Here is a 21,623-nt window from a genome sequence, read left to right on the forward strand (position 1 = left end):
TTATTTCTGAAGTTGGATTTAATTTTAAACATAGCATAAAGCGATTAAAACTCGTAAAGCGAGTAGGTGCCCAACTTTTTCAGAGTAAAAAATTTTTCGGAGTTAGTATACTTCAGTTGATTTTGGTTTAATAACATAAAATTCTTGTTGTTATGTAATGCGAGTATAATCCGATTTTTTTCGGAGTAAACTAATTTTCGGAGTTAGTTTCGTGGGCATTGTCATTTTACCCACAATGTAGTAAAAAATATGTAAGTAAAATTTTTCGGGCTAAGAACTTTTCGAAGTATCTTTACGAAACAATTGACGTTATTTGGAAAAAAATTATTTTTAAGTTAAAATTTTACTTTAGGACGAAAAAAGTTTTCCTTGTTGTATATTTTGATAATATTATATATAGTTTTTCGGATTATATACATATTTCCGAATTTTTTTTTTAAATTTTATCGATTGACACAAACATTTTAGATTAAATATCTAGATTTTGACTATGTCTAAATATTACAGAAGAAAAATGCGTAGTATTGTATATAACTTCAGTGAGAAACAGTTTTCAGAGGGTTTATATATGTATGAGGTAATAAATTATAAGTTAAAAGCCTAAAATGTAAATAAGTTTCTTGAATTAACTATAACTTTGAGAAATATTCACTGGAATTAGTTTTTACGCTATATTTATTCATATTAAAGTGGGAAAGTAGAAATTTCGGAGATCAATTTAATATAAAAATAGCGCAAAATCAAATTTTCGGAATGAAACAATTTTTGAAAATTTCTTTTCACATTCCAATCGGACAAAAATTAAAAACAGTGTTAACCGCGATTGGAAAATCAGAGAAATTTATGTGTTAATATTTTCGGAGTAAATGTTAATGTGTTTGCCTAGGAGGAAAAAAGTTTTCCTAGTGAAAAATCTTTGTAGCTTCCAACTAAAAACACAGTCTCATGAAATAGTGGAATGAACATTTTTTATACAATATCCTAGATACATCTTTTTACTTTCGGAGTAAACGATTTTTGCTAACTGCGGCACTTTCTTATAGCTTGTTTAAAGACTGCACGTTAGTATTTTAAGTATTTTTATGCCTAGGGTGCTTCTTTTTAAATGTTTACGGTATAAAATAATTTTCGGAGTAACTATTTTAGTAGTTTTAAACACAAAAAAATTATTGTGAAACGATTCTCCTTTTTAAGATTTCTTATATTTAAATTTTTTGAAAAATGTTTAAGCAATTTTCTAGATATGAATATTCTCTCAGTAAGCCATTTTTGTTAACTTCGACATTAGAGCCTCTCTTCTAGCTTGTCAAAAGTCTGCACGTTAATATTTTTAGTATGTTTACGCCTAGGGTGCTTTCTTTATTCTTTTCATAATAAAATAGTTTTCGGAGTAATTGTTTAGTTGTATTAAACACAAAAAAAACACATTGTCACACTTAATATTGACAGCTTTAAGAAATTCAATACACCTATTCTCGGTTGCCTTTCAAAGTTAAGTAATACAGAGATAAATACATGCATATGTATATCTTTTTACTTTTCTTCAAAATTGCCTTTTCTTAGGCAAAAACTAAAAAGTCCAAGCTGTTTCAAAATGTTTGGTTATAATTTTCACATCATCCGACAATTTATGCAACCATCACTTCAATTATATTTTCACCACAGCTCAATGAAAGGCGGCCTCCAGTCCGCCACCACCGCTCATTGTTATGAATGATTAATGATTTTTTATGACGTTAAGCGCATTTTTCAAATCAAAATTCGCTGCTTGCCACAAAATAAGATAACCGATGGTTCGCGGATGGTGCAACAGCCACATGGTGCATGCAGCATGCTACCTAGTGCCACGAAAACTGATATAAAAGCTGCAGAGGAAAGCATAGACGACAGCAAAAATGCTTTTATTTTATATGAGAAAAAGAAACAAACAACAACAACAACGAGTCCACACTTCAAAGCTGTAAAATGTTTCTCCCTCGTTTTTCCTTTGAATTCAAACTCCAAACTCATTCAAAACGTCGCACTAAAAGCGCCGGTAGCCATGGCAGATGCGCCGCGACGTGCCACAAACGAAAAGTTGCATGCAATAACTCAGTGCGACGGTCGTCGTTGTCGTGCATGCTATCCCAGCGCAGCTACCTTCCACCTTCGGCTAACAAGCAAAAATACGTTTGTTCATTGTGTTGGGAAGCGCATAATTGAAGTTGAAGATGCCGCTGCGTCTATGAAGATGCTGTGGCAAACGAAAACCAAAAGCTGTGTAGAAGCGGAAAGCGAAAACATGCCGCCAGCAAACAACTCCAACTGCAGGACAAGTTGAATAACACCAAAGAAAAAATTTTATTGTTGTTGTAGGCGCCTGCAACCGTCGCAGTTTACCCGCGCTGTGGTTGATTGGGTTTTCTTAGCGTGGACTCGGCATAGGCGGACAACTGCCAACAATTTTATGGCGCGTGTGTGTATGTCCGCATGTCCAATTTTGAGTATATATTTTAATTTATTTCAATCTGCCACATAATGCGTGCAATAACTTCATTTATTTATTAATTTTGAGTTTATATTGTATGCTGTTGGTGATTTTTATTACGCCAAAAGCGGAGACCAATTGAAATTTGCAATTTTGTCATAAATTTTAGAAATCCGTTGGTGTGCACCAAACGTGTTTTGAATTTCAAGCGGTTTTATTTGATTTTGACATGCAGAATAAATCACAAAATAAAGTTTGTGTTTTCGGAGTGAATTATTAATTTTCGGAAACAACTCCATACTTTCGGAGTTAACTCCTAATTTTCGGAGTTTTTATTTTTTGCAACTATTGTTAAAAAATTCCTTTCTAAAATATAATTACACTTTTCGTGAATAAATTTAATAATGTTTGGTTTCAAATATGAAATTATCAGATAGCATATTTTAAAATACTAAATGCCATTTCTCCAACTAAAAATTATTATTATAGGTTGAATTAGACATGCACATACTCATTTACATATGTCTGTACAAATATCGATTCTGGTGTTGCAACTATTAGCAATAATAATGCAGTAAAAATTTTATAAAATTAGCGAAAAACAATAATGAGTGCTATCGAAGCTTACATTAATAAAATTTGGATTAACATAAAGGAATTGTATTTTTCATATGGTTTATAAAATTACTAACATTTTCCGGAGTACCTTTTTCGTTAATTTTTAGTAATTTCGTCAGATCATTATATTTTACTACCATATTTGTAAGACTGTAATAAAAAATGAACTCCGAAAATATTCCGACAATGTGAGTTGCCGATTGTGCTTTTACGCAATTGGGTGCGAGTCACGTGCCACATTTGACATTATTGCCACTTGCTTTTGATGGGCGCAGCATTAAAAAATTTTTGCGCTGTCGCTGCCAATATTATTTTTAAACACTGCAAGCAAGAAGGGAGCAAAAATATTTGCGTAATTCCAGCAGTCGACAGACTTGGAACGTAAAGCATTTCGCCTCGGAATGCCAGCCTGTCGGCGTGTGAGATTAAAATTTTTATATAATATGTAAGTAGACAGAACTATTTAAGGCGACATAGTTTGCACAGACTAATTAAGTGGTTTTAGTATACATTTCTTAACTTGATAAAAAAAAAATTTAGTATTTCTAAAATGTTCGATGTTTTCAGAATAATCAAATCAAATTGGGAATTAATTTTTTGCTTACAAAGTGCAACATAGTAGTAAGAGGCATCAGTGGTTTAAAATGTTGTGAAAAGTTAGCGCTGGCCGCGCCTATGTACATGTAATGTGTACAATTATAAAGTATATATCTCATAATTTAGCAAAGTTAAATACCAAAAATATCGATAAGATATGTTTTTCTGACGAAATTGTGATCTGGGACTTAAAGTTAAAACAAAAAACAGCAGTGGAGACTTTCCCCTAGCTCCGTTCTGATGGGCTTTATATCAAATATATCGATGAAAGTATGAATTAGCTTAATAAAATTTGGTGGAAATATTTTCTTAAGTATATTTAAGTTAAATTCCTAAAATATTTCAGATTAAATCGGTCATGATATTCCTTAAGCACCAACAGTGAACTTTTCGTCCTTCCAGTTAACTTTATAAAGTATATTGGACAAAGTGAAAAGCAATGGAACTCAGTTGACATATTTTGAAAGCAAAATGCGTGATTTAGTTGTAGACCTTAGACTCTGGCCCCGTGTACTCTTACGACTCTTCGTTTGACTCTAAATTGGTTCTTCTTGACGTACCCAGGTTGCTGTTTATATAATATTTAGGGATTTGGTAAACCATCTGGCAACTCACAACTTTATCGAAAAGTTTGAAATTTTTATGTTATACATACTCATAAATTTTTGACATACGAGCACTATTTGTGTTGTTTACAGTAACTTAAAATATTCATCTTGGCGAAAAAATGAAATAATGGCGATAATTTTTTACAATTTTCGACGTGCATCAATGAACTTTGGCGATGAAGCTTCATCAAGGACCAGTGTTTATGAAGTGTGTATGTGAATTCATATGAGATCGTAGATCATTCCAAGCCGAATTTCATGAAGGTTACCCAAAATCAGAGCGACAAAAGAGCTTCGAAAATTGGTGCAAACGTATGCCAAAGTGTATAGAACTTAATGGAGAATAGTTTGGAAAATAATAAAGCATTTTTCGATAATTAATATTTGTTTTAGTGCCCTAATCCCTAAATATAAAAGGCAATCCTCGTATAAAAAATATTAGATTAACTAATTATCTTTTCGTTTTCAATTATGTTTCATAAATAATAATTTGTGTGAGTTTTTCAATGTTCACAATATAAAATTCAACATTTTCATAGAGAAATAATTTTTCACAACTCTTTATATAGCACAACACAGCAAAAAGTTATTGAAAAAGATAACTTATGCAATAGCTTTTTATAGAAAAAGAAAATAATAAATATAATAGAAAAGGAAACAGAAATTATTAAGTGAACGCTTATAAAAAAATTACACACCTGAATTAGCAGTAAAATGCGGTAATATCTGTTGAATTGTTCAATTAAATGGCGAACAACGAATTCTTTACAATCTGTTTTAATGAATCAATTGATTGCAGCACCGCTGCCGCAATTATTATTGCAGAAGATTAAAAAAAGACAGTGTATATAGCAAAATAATTGGTTAGATTTAATATTTATTTTGTAATAAAAAAATTTTAAATGAACTAAAACGAAAAGGGTATAAAAAAAGCAACAAAAAAACCGTAACAGTGAAAGTGATCAGCCAATAACAGTATAATATGGGAAAAAACTCAAACATATTATATAGAAATATTGTAGATATGTAAAATATATATTCATAAGTATATGTTTACGTGCTAGTCTTTCACTAGTGTCATCAGCTATTGCAGCTGAATACAAAAAATTAGCTGTCCAAACAGAAATGTGACGTGAAATGAGCAAAAACAGAATAAATAATTGAGATAATTAAGAGAAAAAATTAAGCTAAAAAATAATAATATGATTACTTCATGTTTAAAAATGTAAATAACAGAAATAAATCTGAGCTTTTCAACAAAATGAAAGAATAAGATAACAAAAAAAATAATAATAAATAAATTGTTTGAATCTTCAAAGAGTTGGCAAAAGCTGCGCTGTTGCATAAGTCAAATTAAAAACGTGATTAAAAATAGCTAACGTGCGATTCAAAGAAAAAAGCAGTAAAAAACATTTAAGCTGCTGCTTGCTTCATATTTCCTTCATAAAATAAGAAAAAAATTTAAACAATAAAAAACAAAAAATTAAGAGACCGTTAATACAAAAAGGAAAAAAAATTAAATAAAACACTAACACTGGTCACAGAGCTGCTTGTCTACAAATTGATGACTATTGTTGTAATCATGGTGTGTAATTAACTGTCACCTTTGGACATGTTCATCAAAAATAACAACACCAACACCTCATAGCATATTGCAGCTCTATTATGATTTGACATGCTGGTGCAACACGCAGATAGCTGTTGTTGAAATTTGAAAAAATAATTAAAAGCAAATTATAAAATGATGAGCGGATAGACGATTGCGGTACGTCAATGCAGCGTCAAATGAGTACAATTAAGCGTATAGGGACTGACAAAGCGAGCACACAACTGGTATAAATCAAGCAAACTGGTTTAATTATTGTTAGATGATGTAGAGAATTAACGTTAGTTGTGTACAATTAAGCAATATAGAAAAATGTTAAACCACCACACAACTGGCAAAAATCATATAAACTGGTATAAATTTATTTAGCTGCGCGGACAGGTAGCTCTGGGTGAGTAAAATTAATTTATATAGGAAAGTGTCAAACGAACACGAAACTGGTATAAAACAGGCTGCGCTTGTTTAGTACAATTAAACACTATAGGAAATTGTGAAATGAACAAACAAATAGAAGCAAAGAAGTGGCATTAGTTGAGTACAGTTAAGCAATATAGTGAGTTTAAGCAGTATAGCAATTTGAAATGACCAACAACTGGCATAAATCATAAAAACTGGTGCAAATATAATTAGCTGAGCGAAGAGGTAGCGTTAGGTGATCAATATAGGAAAATTTCAATCGAACACAAAACTGGTATAAATCTATATGATAATGCGAAATGGGCACGCAACTGGTATAAATCATAAAAACTAATATAAACTTAGGACATGTAGCCCTAAATTAGTATAATTGGACAATACATTTTTAAAAATGTGAAATGGACATGCAACTGGTATAAATTATAAAAATCTTTTGTGTTTGTGCCACCGAAGGTAACGTTCTTTCTTGTTTTGTTTTTTTCTTATCTTTTTTTTCAACGTAGGATGAGACTATTTTTAGTTATCGAAACAGATCAAAAAATAAACTTGGCTGAAGACAGTTTAGATCTTGTGTTAGGATTCTTTGACTATATATGTCGACATATAAATGTCAAGGCAGTGATCAATGCTGATGAACGACCGCCGCTTGCCTCGTTGGTAGCCTACATTCGGCATTCTACTGACCGGATGAGGTTTAATATATTGGAGAATGTATTATAAATTGAGATCACCAAAAAAATGCTATGCTATATATGTATATATGAAATTTTCCTTAAATACTAATATTTATAGATCTAATCTAACCAATAAACTCAAATTATACGAAGAGTCATGGCCCCAATTTTTTCTAACAGCCCACCTGTTATTAATTAATTAAATTTTATATTTCTAACTGTTGTCATAAAAAAGTTGAATTTACACTTCAGTTAATCGGCATATAGTCCATAGATCTGTATGTTTTAGTTGTTGTGCATACGTATTTATACACATACAAGTATAATGTATGTATGTCAGCTATAAATTTAGTGTCACGCCTGACTGTTCCCTACACCTGAAAACCGTTAAACAAGATTAATGAAAACTCGGTTGACTCGGCACTTCAGCTTAGAGGGACTAAACATATACCTAAAAAATATATATATCTGTAATTTCCATGAAAAAATAACCCACTATGTTTAATGTTCTATGCAGAGGCAATCAATTACGCAATACCGTTAGCTCATTTAGTACACTCGAGGGCACGTGCTATCTTTGCACCTGACAAAGCAGCAGCGAATAGCGATATTCCGGCACTTTTTTCAATGAATTCTTTAGTTAAATGCCCGTTTTAACGGTGGCTGATTTGAAAATAAAAAAAATTACAATTGCAAATTAAAATATGATTTACTCCCCAAAACCTGTGCGCGATTAATTGCATGTCGCTGACCTGCAGCCGCTTGCGCATGCCCGTCAACTATCAATTTATGTGACATACAGTAAAGTGTTTATCGAGACACCGGCAAAGTCACGCTTTTGAGCGCGCAACACTATACATGCGCACACATTCAGACATACACATACTTTAACAAATACACATACTTTAACAAATGTACACTCTACTTAATCCAACATACTGCAGCATGTCAATAGTGTTTACTTCAAAATTTTAAAAGTAAATACATGCATACATATTAATAATTGAACACATCATTGTTCGAAGGTGCTGGCAGACTCGTTCATATATGCATATATTTAGGTATATATGAAATTTTAGATATATTTCTGCATATTTTGACAGTAACAGGCGCAAAGAGCGTCAGCTTAAGCATTTTGCAAATATATTTATGCATATTTACGCACATATTTACAAATTTTCTTGTGTAATTATTTGCTTAACTGACGAATTTTTGAGTATGCCGTTGCTTTATTTGCACTACTGATTTATTCAGTTGCTTTTATTTATAGATATGACAGTTAAATGGCATAAGCATGCGCTTATATATATGTACAAATATATATTTATTAGGCTAAATGACAAATCTCGTATAAATATGTGAAGGAGAGACACGCTTGTTCTTCGTAGAAAAATCACGACATTGATTATGAATTGATAAGTGGCAAATATATGAATAACAAGAAAAAACGTCAGCTTCGAATACACCGCAGTTAAATACCCTTCAAAAATACAAAAGACTACTTACAAACACTTGGCTCTTAATCGGTCAGTTTGTATGGCAACTATATACTATGGTGATTCGTTGTGAACAATTTCTTTCTTCGGAGATTGTACCGTTGCCTTGGGCAATACCTCATGCCAAAGTTCGTTAAGATATCTCGTCAAATGAAAAAGCTATTAATCAAGCAATTGAGTGCGATCGTTCAGTTTGTATGGCAGCTATATGCTATAGTGGTCTGATATTGGCAGTTCCGGCAAATCAGCATCTTCTTCGAGAGGAAACGACGTGTGCAAAATTTGAGATCAAAATCTCAAAACTTGAAGCACTAGCTCGCGTATATACAGTCGAACATATAGACGGACATGATGACTTGATGACTTAATCGATTTCGCTTGTCATGTTGATCATTTATGGATATACCTAGTGGCCAGAAAATTTCCGAAAATTGTACATAAAACGAAAATTTTGTAATCTTTATAAATATTTATTTTGTCGCCTTCAAAATATGCTTCTGCTTAAGCGATACACATATGCGACCGCTTTTTCCAATCATCGAAACATGCCTTGTAGGCGCTGTCCGGGATCGCCTTCAGTTCGCTCTTCGAATTTTCTTTTACAGCCTCAATCGAGTCGAAACGGGTTCCACGGAGCGATAACTTAAGTTTACGAAACAAAAAAAAGTCGAATGGAGCCAAATCCGCTGAATACGGTGGTTGATCGATGCTATTGAACGAGTTTTTGGTCTTAAAATCGTTGCACATGGTCTTTGAGCAAAAAATTCAGTTTTTTTGGAACAAGCCGAGCATTGACGCGTCTCATGCCCAAATTATCGGTCAAAATCAAAGGAGCTGCTTCACGGCTGATGTTTAGCTTACGTGCTATCCCTTTAACACTGATTTTCGAGCACAATTTCCTTAACTTTTTTGATGTTATCGTCAGAGGTGGATGTCGAAGGACGACAGGAACGAGGCATGTCTTCGACGGTTTCTCGACCATATTTAAAGGCTTTGTATCAGTCGTAGGCTTGGGTTTTCGATAGAATAGATTCACCAGCGTTTTTTAACAAGTGCTGAAAAATATTCATTTATCATATTTATATATATGTACTTTATAGTGTCTCCGACGATTTTTTCTAGGTGTTACAAGATGTTACAAACATTGTGGCAAAATTAATATACCTTGTACAGGGTTTAAAAAAGTAAAGAGCAAACTTATGGGCTTTGCTGAAAAGTTCGGCTCATTTCCAAAAAACGTAACTTTTTTTTTGGTAAAATTCGATGTTTTCTATCCAATATACGGGTATAACCACCTTCCAACTTGTCAATAAAAAAGATGTATGATTTGCCGTAGCTTCAAAATAGGCTTATATTCTTCGTTAAATTTCTTTCTAGCAACAGTTATTTTGAAGTTTGAAAATAGTAAAAAAAGTTTCTGTGGGTATGCTCAAAATATAATATACAGTGAAGCGTGCGTAAATCGAGGATCAATCAAGATATTTTACCTTCGTCTTCTACGATTAGTGACTCGGTGAAAGGAAAGTGACGTGCACTTTGTAATAACTGATATTTTTCTGGAACTTACCACAAAACGACGTATAATTTGTGTCAAATCTAATCCGAAGATCTACTTGTGCCTAGTGGGAAGTTGATATTTATCTGAAAAAAATAAAAAATAAAACAAATAATCAATGGTTAGTTATAATTTATGTTTTAATACCTATATATATATTGTATATAAATATGTACGTATATATTCTAAGTGAGATAAATTATACCAAAGTACAGATCACCAAACATATAGTTGATGACGATGATTTTTTGCTGCAAAAATATTATAAAGCAATACGAGTACAAACCAACCTCGATTTGACTCTATACTACTCGGCATCTTTAAGCTATGTTGTCTTGTCAAAAAATGTAACCAACGTATTCAGTTGAACTCAGTACGACAGAGTATATGGACATCTAATTAAAGAGGTATAGTTGCATGCTATTTTGTGTCTATTTCATTACATGTATGCTAGTTTAAATAATTTATACTAAATTAAGCGATTTATAAGTTTGTTTTTTTTCGCTTCCGTGTAAATTTTGGCGAAAAGCAAATCAATTTTATTTCATTATACCAGTACAAACGATTTATGCCAGTTTATTATTTTCGATCCCTTGGAAGATTTGGCGAAAAGTAGGCCGATTTAATTAAATTATAACAGTTTAAGAGATGTTGTTTTTGATTCTTTGTAAAATTTGACGAATAATAGACCGATTTAAGTTAATGATACCAGTTTCAGAAGTTTATACCAGTTTCTTCTTTTCGCTTCCTTGTAAAATTTGGCAGATAATAGACCGATTTAAATTTATTATACCAGTTAAGAAGTTTATACCAGTTTCTTCTTTTCGCTTCCTTGTCTATTTGGCAGATTATAGACCGATTTAAATTTATTATACCAGCTTAAGAAGTTTATTCGTTATTTTAGCTTCTACAGAACATTGAACCAATATCAGTCCGATTTAATTTTATTACATCAGTTTAATCGGTGTATACCAAATGTATTTTTTTTCGATTTATGAGGCTATAGAATTGGGTTATAACTCTCATAATTTAGCTCTTTAAATAAATTAAAACTACGAATAATTAGTGCCAAAGGCTAGTTCCATCAATAATACTGCCAGCAATGCTTAAAAAGAAAAATTTAAGTAAATTTTTTGGAAACTCTGTACGATGGGAACTAAGCATATCAATACAGGCTATAGCAGCATTGAAGTGTTTCCTATAAATCTGAGCCTAAATAATTGTTAAAACTGTAGATTTCTTCAAAGAAAGGCACTGATAGAAATCACTGGTATGCATATGTATCGACCACTTTGTGGTATAGAAATAATTTGCTTCATATCGTTTATGCTAAGCAGGAAGTATTAGGAAGTTGAGAAGAACTTTTTTTAGGAAGTCATATACTATTTCAGAAAATTCTAATCTACTCATGGTTCAAACTATTTTTATTATGCTTTAAAACCCCAAAATACACGAACCAATAAAAATATGCCAATAATAACGTTTTTGTGCCAAATTATTATCATAATTTTTTCGTACTTCGCTATGGCATATTAGTTGTTGTTAAATGGCACATGTCATTATCATTACAACTGTTGTTGTAGGTACTACTTGTTTAACTTTTTGTTCGTTCGTTAGCATTGCATGGCGTGTCGCGTGGTTAGGTGTGCCGCCTAACTATATATGTACATACACATGTATGTACGAGTATATATATTTGCCTTTGGTGACCCACATTTCGAGTGTTATATTTATGTGTGTATGTATTTATAACATTTTTAGATACACATACGCACACATATCTGCACAAATTTGTATCATGCATGTGATGCTGATGTTAGGCGACTCTCTACATACACACGTACATACATTAATAATATGTGGTTTAATCATTAAATTCTTGTTGGTAACTTGTTGCACACTCTCATCTATATTGTGCCGCGACATGGCGAGCGTCGACGGCCTGAAATGCAGGTATGTAAGCCATAAAGTATCGAGCTTGTATGTGCATGTAAGTGCGTGTATGTTTGTGTGTGCGTGTTTGTCATATCAATTCATTTGGTTGTTTTTTTTTTTGTTTTTTTTTTGTTTGCCATGCATTATGCCGATTCGCGTGCACAAAGTTGATTGAACTTTTAAGTTTGCTGACAGTTTTCACACTTTGCACGCAAACGGCTTACGCCGGCGCCGACTGTACGCCCCCATTGTTAGTGTTGTTGTGCAGGCAAAAAATAAATTTAAGTGCTACATACCTATGTGGTGCAGTGCGCTGTACTTTGGTTAAGGCTGACTGACGGATTAGCAGCGGCGCACCAATTTGCCAGCGTGTACATACTTTTTTGAGTGACTGTAGCGAATGCAATTCGTTTTCAGGCGGGGCTTGCAATAAATTCACATTTTTTATTTATGATTAATGCAATATTTGCACAAATTGTGTAGAATAATGGCATACTTTTCGAAGTCTTTTTTTTTTTTTTGTTTAAATAGATGTATATTTTTTCCCCTAAGCTGATCGACAAAAGCGAATTTTCCACAGAAATACTTAGAGTATACACATTTACATACAACATTTTGGAAGCAGCCCGCATAAAATTATATTATATATTATAACTTGCAACCATAAACAGGTATTTAAATAATATTGAAAAAAAGGCTTTAAGTAAAAAACAAGTTTCGAAATTAAAAAAAATGTTTGTTTATTAAAAAATATTTCGGAATAATTTTTTTTTTTCGGAATAGATTTTTTCATCTAATAGATTATTTTTCCTTTGAGAAATTTCTCAACAATTAATTTTGGAATCTTTCGGAGTAACAAAAAGTTAACTAATCTCCAAAATAAATAAATAAATAATAGTTTTTTGAGTAATCTACTTATGTAGGTATAAACAATAAACTTTATACTTAATTGTGTATGTGTGACATCGACGATTTTGGGAGTACATTGAATTTTTGGAGAAAAGCAATATTTTAGGTGTAAAAAGCATTGTTATTCGGCATAAAATTAAAATATAGCTAAAAAAAATTTTCGGAGTAAATTACATTTTCGGAGTAATACTTATTATTGTTTTTAAACCTACTTTTGATTTTTCGGAGTTAAAAATAAAGGAGTAAAGTAAAAATTTATCAATGAAAACGTTTCGGAGTACATTTAATTTTCGGAGTAAATTAAATTTTCGGAGTAATAATTATTATCGTTTTTGTATACTTATTTTTGCTATGAAATTATACATGAACATCGACTTTTAAAAGCTTTACATATGAAGTACATTTTTCGGATTCGTGGACTCAGGCAGATCAGTATATGTACATATACAAGTATGTTATAATAGTAAAAATAGTAAGTAAAAGCTGGCTTATTCACTTAACCTCCATTTACTAAATCTGCAAAAATTCGATATGAATTCTACACTTCTGCTCTACGCAAAAGAAGCGTAATTATACAATTCCGAATGATTACAAACCGATTTGACTTAATTACAGAATAACAATTTGTAAACTGCAAAAAGAGTTATGAGAAAATAAATTCTCATAGCTTCACATTATTTACACTTAGCAGCTCATACTTCAAGAAAGAACATTTCATCTAGCCGTGCTGGTCTGTTGTTGCTATTGTTGCTGTGGTTAGATGACAAACAAAAAAGGAGCCTTTCTAAACGCCACAATTACGTCGTTAACGACACACTAATGGACACTTCGACTGTAACTACATTTATGTCAAGCGCTGAGCATTAAACACGCACACACTCATACACATATACATACATACATACATACAGACATATATCGATCTTACGTTGGCCATAAACAGTCCATTCCTGGCTTCTGCCTCCAAGCACGCTCTGACGCAACAAAAGCCATTCCACTTCAACGGCAAACGCGCGTTTAGCTATTAAATGGCTTTTTGTTAAAAAATCAAACACATACACACACACACAGTCATATGCCTACACACACTAGCAAACTCATGTTCTCATGACGGAATATTAATGCTTGGTCAGCGCTGTCATTTGGAGATGCGACCGCAATGATAGCACGAAATGTCACAACCATAATGTTGGTCACAGGGTCCGAAAGCGCAATTTAATGATATTAATAGCTGCCCCATAGAAGCGAAGGAAAATCGACCAGGCAATCAGCAGCAAATACAGTTTGCGTTATTTGTATAATTTTAATGGCGCAATGCCTAACTTTCCTAAGCACGCAGCAAATGGAAATTAATTAGGAAAACAGAAATGAAATTAAAAATTGCTACAAGAAGTTTTTTAACCTCGCTTTTGAGCTTATAGATATATAAAAGTTTGCAAAAATAGAAATAGACAAACAAAGCTATACAGAAGAAACGAGGCACAGAGGCAGTAAATAGTAAGATTGAGATTGAAATTTCGACGAGCATGATCAAATGATATTTCGGTACTAAAGATCGGGATAGGAACCAAGTGGATGCTAATCGGACAGATGAAACGCCAAAATGTGATGCCAAAACTTCTCAGTATGGACCAGATGACGCTCATGCAACGATAAAGCGCTTTGAACCCTTCATAAATTTGTTGACGCAGCTTATACCGATTTTAAAACAACTTATCCGGGTATGACAACCAAAAATTTTTCGACCTCAGTTTAATGAAACAGGAAAGCTGAAAAACAAGTACCGATTTGTATACAACTACGCCTTCAACTTTGACAAATGGTACCACAGATATATAATAGATAGATCTAACTCTGTGATCACCACACCATAGAACCATGGTTTGATGTATTTAGAACTTCTAGATCACCCTGTAACTGTTTAAAAGTTAATGAAATGGGTTAATGAAGATCCCTTTCCAGATGGGAAATATAAACTGGTTGTTTCACAGTTCACATTTCCAGTTTTATAAAAACTTGACGAGTCTTAAAAAGATGATATGAAAAATCATACCTTTTTTGCAAAATATTAGGAACGATGACGTGGCGATCCGAGTCGACTTAGCCATATCCGTCTGTCTATTCGTCTTTCCGTTTATCTGTATATACGCAAACTAGGCTTTCAGTTCTAAGATTGATCTGAAATTTTGCACATGCTCTTTTCTCTCCAAGAAGCGATTCATTTCTCGGAACCGCCGATATCGGACCACTATAGCATATAGCAGCCATACAAACTGAAGTACTTGTATGGAAAACTTTTTCATATTACGAGATGTCTGCACCAAATTTGGCATGAATAATTATCTAAGACAATAATGCAACCCCCAAAGAAATTGTTCAGATCGGATCAATATAGCGTACAGCTACCATACAAACTGAACGCTTATACTCAAGTCCTTGCAGGCAAAACTTTTTTAATTAAAAAGTTAACTTCACGAAATTTGGCATAGCTTATTCATAAAGACTCCAATCTCCAAACGTATTGTTCAGTTTGGGAAGCTATAGCATATAGCTGCCATACAAACTGACCGAACAAAATCTGAATAAAAATCTTTTTGTACCTTTTATGCTATAAAAAAGCAACTGTGAAGGCATTATAGATTCGAAAGTTAACGTTTTTCTTGTTTTATTATGAGATCACCCTGTATATATATAAACTGCATTATTGTATATAACTAAAGATGTTAAAACTCTGCAAACCGATATCTTAAACATTAAATTGCTGGAAGTTTGGCAACAAAGTATGTCGTAATATGTTTCACACATATAAGTATGTGTGCATGTGTGCCTTTGGTATTTTTAGAATTCGCAATCTAATATCAAAGAGCATTTGTTTATTTCCTTTTTGCATTTATTCCGACACAGCCAACACAAAAATGTTAACTGTCATTTATTCTCGTGGCAAATGTACGCCAGCTTATCTTATCTACTAGCAGTTGTCGTCGTTGTTGTTGTTGTTATTGTTTTCTGTTATCTGTTACCATTGTTACAACAGCCACTGCGCGCGCACTACAACTACAACATGCAACGCATTTATCATGCCTAGACGCTGCCCGTCCTCCGACGCCGCTGCCCGCAGCCCACCAACACTGCTAACCCACAATGGTCGAAGTTCAGCCTTAAGCCACCTTATGCACCTTCATTTATTTAATTCTATGCATACAGCTAGCATACATTGTTGTTATTAACATTGTTGTTGCTGTTGTTTTTGGTGTTGGCTAGCTGTCGGCATTTCATTTGGCTGCCGCATACCAAGTCTTATAACTGGTTTCTGTTTCTGCGGCTAATGAAACCAAAAAAAAAAGCAATAATAAAAAAACAGCACAGAAATAAAATATACAAATAACAACAACAAAGCGCTCATTGCTTTTGCCCTCCAACACGCCGTTGGCTTAAGCTGCGCTATACGCTACGCTTAGTTGGCTTTAATGTTGCAGCGGTTTGGCCACTTAAAGCTGCTTGACTCGGCATTTTATTGCTTTGGCTGCGGAATTTCTTAACTGTTACTCTGTTACGCGCGCTGGAGGTGCAACGAAAGTCGAGAAGACAACAACAACAAACGTAATAACAACAAACGTAATAACAACAACAATATTTTTTTTTCCAAAACTAAAGAATAAAAACAATAATAAAATGTGGCGCACGCTACGCTACTTGCAGCTTTGTATGTGGGCAAGTGTGCAGCAATGCTTTTACGACACCCTGTATATATGTATATTTCTCTTCATTTATATGCAGTTAAGAATCGTAATCAAAAAGGCTAAAATTGCGGCGAGCCAAACAGCCAACGGCAAACGTTGTGCAGCACACCTCCAGCAGCCGTGCGGCAGCGGTAGCAGGTAACAGCGGCGTACTTCGCTTGAGTTGCGGAAATGTTGTGCGCGTTAAAGGTATCTGATGTCATTGCTAATAGTGCTTTTCCATTTACTTTGTTTTGGCTTTGCCTTCTATCATTCGTTTGCATGTCGCAGCGCAGGCACACAGAGACAAAGCAGTAAATGCAACAACAACAACAATGTTGTTTCACGCTGTTGATATTTTAAATGGCAAACGGCATTTAGCCGTCAAATGAATTAAGATTTTTATAATACCCGCTGACTGCTACCAGCATTGCGGCATTGGCCCACGTTTGGCTGCAAGTTGGTAGCTGACAGTACATACATACGTGTATGTGTGCTTGTGTGTATATGTGTTGAAAGTGAGCGTCTGCCACCGCGGCGGCCATTCGTGTTAAGCAATAGTTTATTGTAAATTGTTTATCTTTAACCTTTAATTATAGTGGTTTTTATTGTCATGTGCTTCTACCTTGACCGCATTGGAAAAATTTGACATCTCGAAGTACGTACATAGTATGTATGAAGTGGCATGAGTTATGCAACAATATTTAATAACGATTTGAAATGCTGCTGTAAATAGCCAAGAATTTATAACTGTAAATATGTATATGTTTATACATATGTGCATATACAAGTATATAGAAATTATAGCATAGCTATAATCTATGCCGAATTTCGTGAAGATAACTTGTTGAATAAAAAAGTTTTCCATACAAGCAAATTAATTTAAGGGCTCAGTTTGTATGACAGCTATATGCTATAGTGATCCGATCTAGATTTTCTTCAGATATTGTAGCTTTGTCTTGGGTAGTGATCTCTGCCAAATTTCGTTAAGATAACTTCTCAAATAAAAAAGTTTTCCATACAAGAACTTGCTTATGAGCGTTCAGTTTGTATGGCAGCTATATACAATAATCGTCCGATTTCGTCAGCTTCTTGGGTAGAAAAGGATGTGTGCAAAATTTCATATTGATATCTCAAAAACTGTCTCAGTAGTATATATATCATTTGTCGATATTCGCAGACAGCATTTCAATAATTTAACTTTACAACCGTTAGCGTTATTGTCAAAGTATGTCGAACCTGCACCTCAATATCTCACTTAACCAGTACGACTCTTGCATTATGATTTAGACCTTCGTGATCTGTTAAAATATGTATGTATGTCTAGCCTCACCTTCGACTTCGTACATTTATGATTCTCCAAATCACATTACACATTAAAATTCCTATCGATTTGCTTGTAACGCAATTGTATTGTGTGTGGTGATGCCAGCAAATATTAATATGCCAACTTCGTATCTCATATGCAGTTAAATTGTTTGTATTTCCTTTTTTAAAGCACCTTATAGCAGTTATCGATTATGGAAATATTTCGCCATAACAAATAATTGCATGCCATTAAAGAGCCGCTGCGCATAATTGCCGCCGCCTGATGTAACATCTTCGGCAGATAAGCACGAGTACGAGTATTTCTACACAAGTACATATTTTGTAAGCAACGTGTTTGCTTTGCAGTAAGACAAATATTAATAAACGAAAATATTTGCTTATTAAACGCTAATGATGTGGCCCAAGCTGAGATTGGCTAAGCGTTGCTTTGGTGACAATGTTGCACTTAACGGCCTGTCGCTAACAACAACAATCTACGCGCTGTGATGCGTCGTCAACTTGTCTGCTTATTAACGGCAAAAATAATGTTGAAGGTCGCCGCTTGGCCAATAAGTTTATGCCCTGTACAGGGTATATTAAGTTTGACACGATATTTGTAACACCCCGAAGAAAACGTCGGAGACTCTTTAAAATATATATCTAAATGATTAGCGTGACGAGCAGAGTCGATTTAGACATATGTTAGCCGCCTGTCTGTGCGTCCTTCTGTCTGTATATACGCGAGCTAAGAGTTCAGTTTTTGAGATACCGATCTGAAATTTTGCACGCTTTTTTTTTGTTCGCCGAGAAGCTACTCATTTGTCGGAACCGCCTATATCGTACCACTATAGTATATAGCTGCCAAACAAACCGAACGATCGGAATCAAGTGCTTGTTTGGAAAACTTTTTCATTTGACGTGATATCTTCACGAAATTGGGTCTGGGTTATTATCCAAGACAATAATGTAAACTCCAAAGAAACAAATAGCATAGAGATGCCATACAAATTTAATAATCGAAATTATTGTACCGAATCTTTTGTATTTGTGAAGGGTATTAAAGCTTCGGTGTAACCGAAGTTAATGTCTTGTCTTGTTGTTGTTGTGTACAGATACTTAGATGTCGCAATATTTTACTAGCAAAATTATTATTATTTAGCCTTCGAGTTTCGAAGCGTTTGAAAACCTGTAACAGACAGACGGTGGAAGTGGATTATTGCATTCGCGAAGAAAATTTATTAATGCATTGTTTCGAAATTAATTATTTGTCTTTGTTATCGGTTTTACTGTTTGTCTAGCAACGTGTTTATTTCTATTTTTATCTTGCAAGTTTTACTTTATTTGATTATTAAAGAAGTGGCAATCAATTGTTTGTTCACAGCGAACAGAGCCGTCATAAAAAATCCGGCTAGTAAAATGCTGTCCGCATTAATATTGTTAGTATGAAATGTAGCATATTTTTATTGTTTTTGCAATACTTTTTGAAACATAATTTTGATTATTATTTTTATTATCCTATATTTTTTTATATTAATCCTTTAATTTCTCGCATTTGAATAATTTTTCATATTTTGTTAAAATATCAGATATTGATTAAGAAGTAGCACACAGCTTTCTGAAAATGAATAAAGAGTTTTTCAATAATGGCGCTCTAAACTTAATATTAAAAAAACACGCTCACAGTCAGCAAGCTCAAGGCTTGTATAGCAGCTCTGCTAACGGAGTGGTTGCATATCTCCCTAAAAGAAGCCGCACTACGGCGAAGTACGTCTACTGCTAACTTGATGGCTGCCGTTAGAAAGACACTATATACAACATATCTCTCTATACAGTTAAATGAAACTGCTTTTTAGTTTTAAATTGTTCAGTGGAGTAGTTTTGTGTATTTTCTAAGAAAACTTAGCATACTAATGTATTATTTTATACCATACTAAGGAAGAACTTTCAACGATAAACAGGACTAATGACTGCGTTCCAACGATATTATTCGCCTTATATATCGTGATTTTCGCAGAATTTTCACAGAATTTATAGAAAATTAGTAGTATTAGTAAAGAAACTATATATATATATATTTCATTTTTCATTTTTAATCTATTAGAGTCTACTGGATACTCCTCATTAGCCCTTCTCTCTTCAAGAACCTTACACGCTTGATATTTCCCATTAAGGGCGTGTGTATATTAGAAGCACAAACGCTGAAACCTTCTTAAGAACGAAGAAACTAAAAACAAAATCAATAAAAAATATTCCCACACATGAAGTAAGTAAACAAATTTTGAAGCAGACAATATTGAAGCAGATAATTTTTACCTTTACCAAATCCAGCCCACAAATTGAAAAATTAACAAATCAAAAGCTAAAACTACAACTGAAAGCAAGTAATAAACCAAACGATTGCAGGTTCGTCTAACATTTTTATGTACGTGTTCGCCTCCAAAAAGGAAAGGCGCAAATTTAAGAAGCAACAAAAAAAAACAATTACTAAGGCAATAAATTGAAGAAGCTACGCCGCCGTTAAAGCTTGGCAACACCTATTTCTCGTGTGCGGTAAATGGCTTGAATTTAAAGCACATACTATATAATTAACGAATTAAAAGTAATTTATAGAATAAGCGAAGATGAAGTAAAATTAAAACATTCCCTACAAAGTGAAGTGAATAAAAGCGACAGCTGGCCTTGACCCCGCATAGAGATGTACAGCGTAGCATATTTAAGTTGTTGCAACAACTCACTCAGACAAAAAATATATGTAAAAGAGAGAGCAAAAGGGGGGGAAAAGTCTAATTCAAGGCAGACGATTATATAATTGGCTTTGAAGTTAGAGGAATAAGGTGTTATAGGTAATGCAGTTAAGTTGAGTTGAAGCTAGAGTGCTTTTCATTAAGACGCATAAAATGTGGATACCAAACATTTACTGGTACCCGTAGTTTAGTGGGAGGTTTACTATAATTTTCTTTTCTCAAACTCTGTAGGAATAATAAAGAGGAAGTAGAAAAGCTGCTTTTGACCAATGAAACCGCCAATTCCACTTATCAGGATTTTCCAAATAATTGAGCCTCACCTAGTAAGCTCTAAAAGCTTTCTGCTGCTTAATCGCCCGCCACCTCGAACTTTCAAGCAACCTGCTACGCCTTGCTGCCCCACAAGTCACACCTGTAATCCACAGTGTAGTCCACAGTGCTGGTATCCTTTTAAAGGCAAGCGTCTGCATTGCACTCCCAGCGCATTTATTTCATAGCATTCGGCGCCTTCGAGCTATTGTCATTAGCACACGTCATTAACTCATTTGTGCGAATGCCACAAAGTGTGCAACAATGCAGCATGTTAACTTAATTGTATGCCTTTAGTTGTTGTTGTTGTAAAGAATACAGTAGCTAATGACCGTTCAGTGGATTAAGTTGGCCATTAAGCAAACCATTGGCAGAAGTGCTCGAGTGTGTAAGCAAAGGAGAAAAATGTAATGGATGCCGAAAATGTGGCAAATAAAGGGTGTCGTGTCTTAAAATGATGCAAGTTGAGTTTATTTAATAAAGTCAAATTCTCACTATACCTACTTGTATAAGAGTATATTATTTTGAAATCCAAGATCGAATACCAGACCTGCCATGATCAGTAACTGAAAAAATTATTTTATTGTTATTAATAGTTTTTGTCGCTTCTAAATCTCAAAAAATATATATACATAAATTTAATTCTGATCACTTAATTAAC

General features: G+C 33.6%; 1 protein-coding gene across 4 annotated transcripts in view; it reads right to left on the reverse strand.

Annotated features, from left to right (window-relative positions):
* The window catches only part of Pgant9 (polypeptide N-acetylgalactosaminyltransferase 9), a 193,447-nt gene that overhangs the window by 140,221 nt on the left and 31,603 nt on the right, over positions 1–21,623 (reverse strand). For 3 of the 4 annotated variants that reach the window (XM_036375293.2, XM_036375290.2, XM_036375291.2), the window contains exon 3: positions 10,051–10,124. The exons of the other annotated variant lie outside the window; for it this stretch is intronic. The gene's annotated coding sequence lies outside the window, so the exon portion shown is untranslated. The remainder of the gene's footprint in view (positions 1–10,050; positions 10,125–21,623) is intronic. 4 annotated transcript variants of the gene reach the window in all.

This window comes from Bactrocera oleae, chromosome 4, assembly GCF_042242935.1.
Source record: "Bactrocera oleae isolate idBacOlea1 chromosome 4, idBacOlea1, whole genome shotgun sequence".
Lineage (NCBI taxonomy): Eukaryota > Metazoa > Arthropoda > Insecta > Diptera > Tephritidae > Bactrocera > Bactrocera oleae.